Here is a 6,716-nt window from a genome sequence, read left to right on the forward strand (position 1 = left end):
ACACCATCTTCCTCGGACCAGCCAGGCTTTATGTGCTAGAATGCGATGCCCTCCATTCCACAAACCAGCCTGGCCACGTCTTTCTGCGTGTGCCCCGGTGTGGGACGTTCCCGTGGCTGCCGGAGCAAGTGACTGCAAACCGGCGGGTGAAAACAACAGAGACTCCTTCCTCTCGCAGTTTGCAGGCCAGAGGTCCAGAAACTTCTGCTAGAAGTTTCTTTTCTTAAAAATTTTATTGGGGACTCGTACAACTCATCACAATCCATCCATCCATCCATTGTGTCAAGCACATTTGTTGCCCTCATCATTCTCAAAACATTTGCTTTCTACCTGAGCCCTTGGTATCAGCTCGTTTTCCCCTCCCTCCCCACTCCCTCATGACCCCTTGATAATTTATAAATTATTATTTTGTCATGTCTTACACTGTCTGACGTCTCCCTTCACCCATTTTTCTGTTGTCCGACCCCCAGGGAGGGGGTTATAACCTTATAATCGGTTCCCTCTTTCTCCTCCACTAAGCAGGCATCAAGGGCGAGCTCTCTCCATGGCTCCTAGGCGAAAATCTCCTCCTTGCCTCTTGGGGTGTGCGGTTGCAGCCAGCATTCCTGGGCTTGTGGCTGCATCACACTCCCCGCAGGGCTGGTGTCGCCAAACAGGTCTGCTCTGTCTTCACATGACTTTCTTCTCTGGGCCTCCAACTCTCCCTGTTCCTCTCTTGTAGGTAATCAATCTCCCCATCTCAGATCCCTTAACTTAATCACTTCTGTAATGTCTGCCGTATAACATCCAAGGATTTGGATCTGTTATCTCAGGGGAAGCCATTCACTGTAAAATGCTGGGAATAACTCCAAACACCAAACCCACTGCCATCAAGTCGATGCTGACTCACAGTGACCCCGAGACTGTCACTGTTAGGAGCTGCTGGTGGTTTCGAACTGCCCACCATGAGGATCGCAGCCCAACGCATAGCCACTACACTGGCAGGGCTCCTCAAATGTTGGCACATAGCTCCATAAACATATGCTTTCATTTGTTCGACGTTTCTTTCTTTGGGGAAGGAATCTGTCCCAATTCTAGAAGAGCCCCCCAGTTGGAAGAGTTCTCATGTTCCAGGTATAGCACCCAGGATGCCCCACTGGAATGACTCCATTCTGCTGGCCACACGTCCAGGGATGGGCATACAGACCAAGTTGGCGTCATCGAATCTGTCAGAAAACTCATGAGCTGAGCGTTAGCCTTGCGGAGCGGGCTTGTACCGTGTGTGCGGAGCTGGGCCGAGAACCCGGAGGGAAGAGCCAGAGAGAGTCCAAGAGTGACGGCGTTGACTGAATCCCTGAGCTGGTGCCACCCTCACACTTCCTACCTACAAAAGCCAGGAAATCCCCTTCCCCTAAGTCAGAGCAGGTGAAATTTCTGTCACACACAACTAAAAGGGTCTGGGGACGACACTAAGAAAAATCACAGGAAGTCAAACAAAATTCACCTCTCACCCCACTACCAGGAGAACTCCGCATAAACTTTGAGCGTGTGGTCCTCCCGGGCTATGATGCTGGGGGTGGTTGGCCTTGTTCTGCTGTGTGCTTTCGGGGTGGTCTCCTTGTGGGTGCTGGCTGCCGTCGAGTCATCCCGGACGCACACACGGTGACCCCACACCCAACAGAACCGAACCCTGCCAGGTCCTGAGCCAGCGCCACAGCTGGTTCTGCTCAGACGGTTCTGACTCTGGGTGTCCACCGGCTGAACGTCAGAAGTAGAATACCCGGCCTTATGCCAGGAGGCTCAGCTGCAACCCATCGGAGCAACACACCTGAGCAACCCAAGAGCAACACACCTGCCAGGTGGGAGGTGGTTGCACCTGAGGTGCACCGGCCGGGAATCAAACCTGAGTCTCCCATAGGGAAGGGAGGAGTCTACCCTGAGCCACGACTGCTCCCCACTCTGGAGATGCTACGGCTGCTGTTTTTGCTGCCACTGGGTCATCTGCCAAGTCCCGGTGACCCCGTGGGCAAGAGAACAGAAGGCTGTCCAGCCCGGCACCATCCCATGATCAACTGCAGTCGGAACCACTGTGATCACCTGGTGTTTTCATGAACTGACTGTAGAAAGTTGATCACCACGGCTTTCTTCCGTCCGGATGAGAAAAATAATTTTAAACCCTGGCCAGCGAGTCAATTCTGACTCAGTGACCCTACAGGGCGGAATACGGCTGTCTCGGAGGGTTTCCGAGACAGTAGATCTTTACAGAGGCAGACAGTCTTGTTTTCCTCCCGCAGAGCAACTGTGGCTTTGAACTATTAACCTTGTGGTTAGCAGCCCCAGCACATAGCCCATGGTGCCACCCGGGCTCCCATACTGCCAAATTACAGCATCACCTAAGTGCCAAATTGCAGCATTATCTAACTGCCAAACCACTGAGAATCCTGGTCCAGCCAAATCGACACAGACTTTCAACCATCACAGTCGCATTGCTCCAGCCTCACTCTCAGCATTCATCACTGCAAGATGCAGTATTCAACTTGCGTATTCATTAATGCACAAGGCAGTCAGACTTTTTTTTACTATTGTAATAATGTAAAATGTCGAATAACAAGATAGGCATTAGTTTGACATGTAGGTAGACAGGAAATGGAAACAATAACCCTAAAAGCGCTCCATAAATAACAGTGGTTAATCAGAGGGTGTATAATACTCTACCCAATTTGGGATTTCAGGGGTATACCGTATGGTCCAATCATCAGTCTCTTTGGTCCATGCATTTTGGCAAATTATCAATACTGTTTTAAGCATTAAAACGGTCTTTACAACGATATAAGGCTATTAACCGTCACTAGCATCATATGATTGTCTGAAGTAGGCCTATTCAAAGAACTCACGTGTCCAGCAACAGATGAAAGGGTGAACACACTGTGGGCATATCCACACCAGGCAATTCAGTCGCAAAGAGAACTGGAGCGACCGTGGCAAGGATGCATTCTGACAATCGTAGGCTGAGTGAAACAAGCCAGACACAAAAGGACAAATATGATATGATCCACGGATATGAAATCTCCACAACAGGCAACTGCATCTAGAGACTGGAAGTAGGTAGTTACTGGGGGGTGAGCAGAAGGGAAAACAGGACATTTATTTCCAAGACCTCTTTTTTGTTTTGGACAAGAAACTCGTGGCTTTTCATTCCGGCAGGACAAAGGGAGACCAAGGGCAATGACTGCTACCGGTTTTCACCGGTCTCTGGCTCCCAGCGGGGAAGGGGAAACTGGTTGGGCGGAATAAAAATCGCCACACCCTTCCTCGCTGGCTGAGGTCTATTTTTGCTCCAGACACGAGGGAAGGAGGAAGACTGTCTTGGAGTCAGCTGCATGGGAGGAAATAAACGCAGGGGTGGAGGCCGATGCTCAGAGCGGCTGGTAGCTGGGTGGGCGTCTGCGGACGATGCAGAAGGCAACCAGCACCAGGGCGAGGAGGCCGAGGAGCACCAACCCGATGATGAGAGGCAGCAAGATGGACTGGTCATTGGGACAAGAGAAACTTGGTCCAAAGTCCCCTGTGGAGGGCAGCTCCCAAGATTCTTGATCACCCTAATATCACCTATTTAGGATGATGAAGAAAACACAAAACCAAACCCCAAAACCAAACTTACTATTCCGACTCACGGTGTTCCTGTAGGACAGGCTAGAATGGCCTCGGTGGGTTTCTAAGACTGTAACTTTTTGTGGGAGTGGAAAGTCTTGACTTTCTCCCACAGAGTGGCTGGTGGTTTTGAACGGCGGACCTTGTGGTTCATAGTGCAATCCGTTACCAAGAGGTTTGGGAAATAAATAGTGGTGATAGTCGTGCTTCGTCCTTGAGACGTACATACTTAATTCTTCTGCAAGCTGCGAGCTGCCATCGTGAAAAAGGAAGGAAAACAGAGGACATGTAAGGGCGCGGACAAAGACGACCATGGCGCCGAAGGCGAAGAAGGAAGCGTCTGCCCCTCCCAAAAGGGAAGCCAAAGCAAAGGCTTTAAAAGCCAAGAAGGCCATGCTGAAAGGCGTCCACAGCCACAAAAAAAAGACGATCCGCACATCACCTACCTCCCGGCGGCCCAAGACCTTGAGACTGAGAAGGCAGCCCAAATACGCTGGGAAGAGCGCCCCCCCGGAGAAAGAAGCTGGACCACCATGCCATCATCACATTCCCCTGGACCAGAGTCTGCCACGAAGAAGATCGACGAGAACAACCCACTTGTGGTCACTGTGGATGTCAAAGCCAACAAGCACCAGATCAAGCCGGCTGTGAAGAAGCTCTAGGACTTGGACGTAGCCAAGGTCAACACCTTGATCGGGCCTCACGGTGAGAAGAAGGTATACGTTCGACCGGCTCCTGACTACGACGCGCATTAGATGTTGCCAACAAAATTGGAATCATCTGAAGCCAGCCCAGCTGGCGAATGCTAAATATAAACTTTTTCAATTAAAAAAAAAAAGGACGCGGACAAAGTTGTCAAGACAAAGAGTGAGCCCGCGTCCTGCGTCACTCCCTCCTTGTTCAGAAGACGGGAAGGGAACGGCGGAGAGACCTACCAGACGTCCTAAGCGTTTTCTGTGTGTCGTTCACTGAGGGATAGGGCATAAAGGACCCAGAACTTAAAATCAAGCAAAACCCCGAAATGAACTGGGAAGGCAAAGCTCATGGCTGGATCTGAATCTTTTTTAATTTTTTTGGTGGGGGAGGGAGCATCAGAAGTGATGCATTTTTTACCTGAGTTACGTGAATTACTAATTCTTTTCGTTCACGATAGCAGACTATTCGTGGATAGTGCTCCCAAAAGTTTGCTCACTCAAGTGATACAGCGTCTGTCACCTTCACTTTTGTGAGTATGAGCTGAAAGAATGGGATTAGAACACAGCCCATCTTTGATCATGGCTTAGGAAAGTCCATGGGGAGCCTAGCTGATGGGTCAAATAACTGGGGGTACATTGCATTAAGCACTGGGTTGCTGGCTGGGAGGTTGACAGTTCAAGCCCACCGGCTGCTCTGCGGGAGAAAGATGAGGCTGTCTGCCCTCAGAAAGGTTTACATACGGCCCCAGAAGCCCTAGGTTGCCATGAGTCAGAATCAACTAGATGGCCGTGGGTATTATACATTATTGGGGTGCAATCTTCAACCCAAAGAAAGTTTGCGGTTTCATCACCATCTCAAAATGCTAAGTGTACACCTGTAAAAAAGCATCCCTCTTCTCTTAGCGAAACACTTGCACACTGTAGCCATGCATTGATGTGCCGTAGCTGTAAATGTTGTAAGCATGTCTTATTTGATACGTCATAAAAAAGCATCCCTCGTGTCTGTTTTAAAAAGTTGGGATTGGCTGTCCTGTAGGATGAGTACCTGAGAAAGCACAATGGAGACGTTATCTGAAAGTCATAAGGAGTGGTCCCACCTTCGGACGCTCATGAGTACTAATGCATAGGATTCGAGGCAAAAAGGAGGCTTTTAACACGCTAAGCCCAAAGAAAACCCTAGTCTATTGCATAGTCCCTTGGTGTTGCAAATGGTTAATTCAAGTCCACCTGGAGGCACCGCAGAAGAAAGGCCTGGTGATCTACTGTTGAAAACTCAGCACGGAAAGCCCTACGGAACACAATTCTACTCTGACAGGCGTGAGGTTCCTGCTCTTAGCCAGAGTTACCCGGATGGCAACTGGTTTGGTTATTCATTTTATCACTGGGATCAGGGAAGATGAGCCAAGAGGGGGCAGCATGTGTCGTTTAGAACAAACAGCACAGAGAAAGGAGCAGGGAACGGCCCTGTGGAGAAAAAGCAACCAAACTAAACTAAAAGCCCACACTCACTGCCCAGAGTCCATTCTGACTCAGATCAAGTCTCCCGGATAACGTAGAACTGCCTCTGTAGATTTCCAAGATTGTCACTCTTAACAGGGGTAGACAGTCTCGTCTTTCTTCCGTGGAGTAGCTTGGTGGTTTCAAACTGCGGACCTTATGGTTAGCAGTCCAACGCATAACCATTATGCCACGGAGCACCTACTGCTCCAGCAGGACTCCCGTATCCTAACTCACAGAGATTCTACTCAGGGTTCCCAAGGTGGTACATCTTTACAGGAACTGACAGCCTCATCTGTCTCCCTTGGTGCGGCTGGTGGGTTTGAATCGTCAACCTTGCTGTTAGCAGTCCAAAGCTCACTCAACAGCGCTACCAAGGCTACCTGAGTTTCTGTTTCCAAAAATTCACTGTCATCCATCAATGCTGACACATAGCGACGCTTGACAAAGTTGAACTGCCCTTGTGAGTTTCTGAGACGGAAAATCTTTACAGAAGTAGAAAGCTTCCTTTTTCTCCCATGAAGCAGTCGGTGGTTTTGAACGACTGATCTTGCAGCTAAGAGCCCAATGCATAACTGTGGTAGTTTAAGGTGACCAGACGTCCCAATTTTTAACAATTTGTCCCGCGTCACACAGCGTTTTAAAACAGTCCCGATTTTTGGAAAGAATGCACGACGAGCTAGGGTATACGGTTTTCGGCTGCCATGTGGCTATTTCACCAGGATATGAGTTTTATCAATGGTGTCCCGCTTTACCAATGTTAAAATCTGGTCACCTTATGGTAGTTACGTAATCTGTTGTAATTTGAGACTTTAAGAGTGAAGGGGTGGGGTTTAGCCTGTCAATCAGGTCTCAGCTTGATGACCTCATTTGGAGGTGCTAAGGAGATAAATA

The 6,716-nt window shown here is 49.3% G+C and overlaps 1 pseudogene; it reads left to right on the forward strand.

The window, feature by feature from the left end:
- The first annotated feature begins 3,942 nt into the window (after positions 1–3,942).
- On the forward strand, positions 3,943–4,414 carry LOC105979549 (annotated as a pseudogene).
- The last annotated feature ends 2,302 nt before the right edge of the window (positions 4,415–6,716 follow it).

The sequence above is a fragment of the Echinops telfairi genome, unplaced genomic scaffold (assembly GCF_000313985.2).
Source record: "Echinops telfairi isolate 266 unplaced genomic scaffold, ASM31398v2 ScPeMD7_2010;HRSCAF=2546, whole genome shotgun sequence".
Lineage (NCBI taxonomy): Eukaryota > Metazoa > Chordata > Mammalia > Afrosoricida > Tenrecidae > Echinops > Echinops telfairi.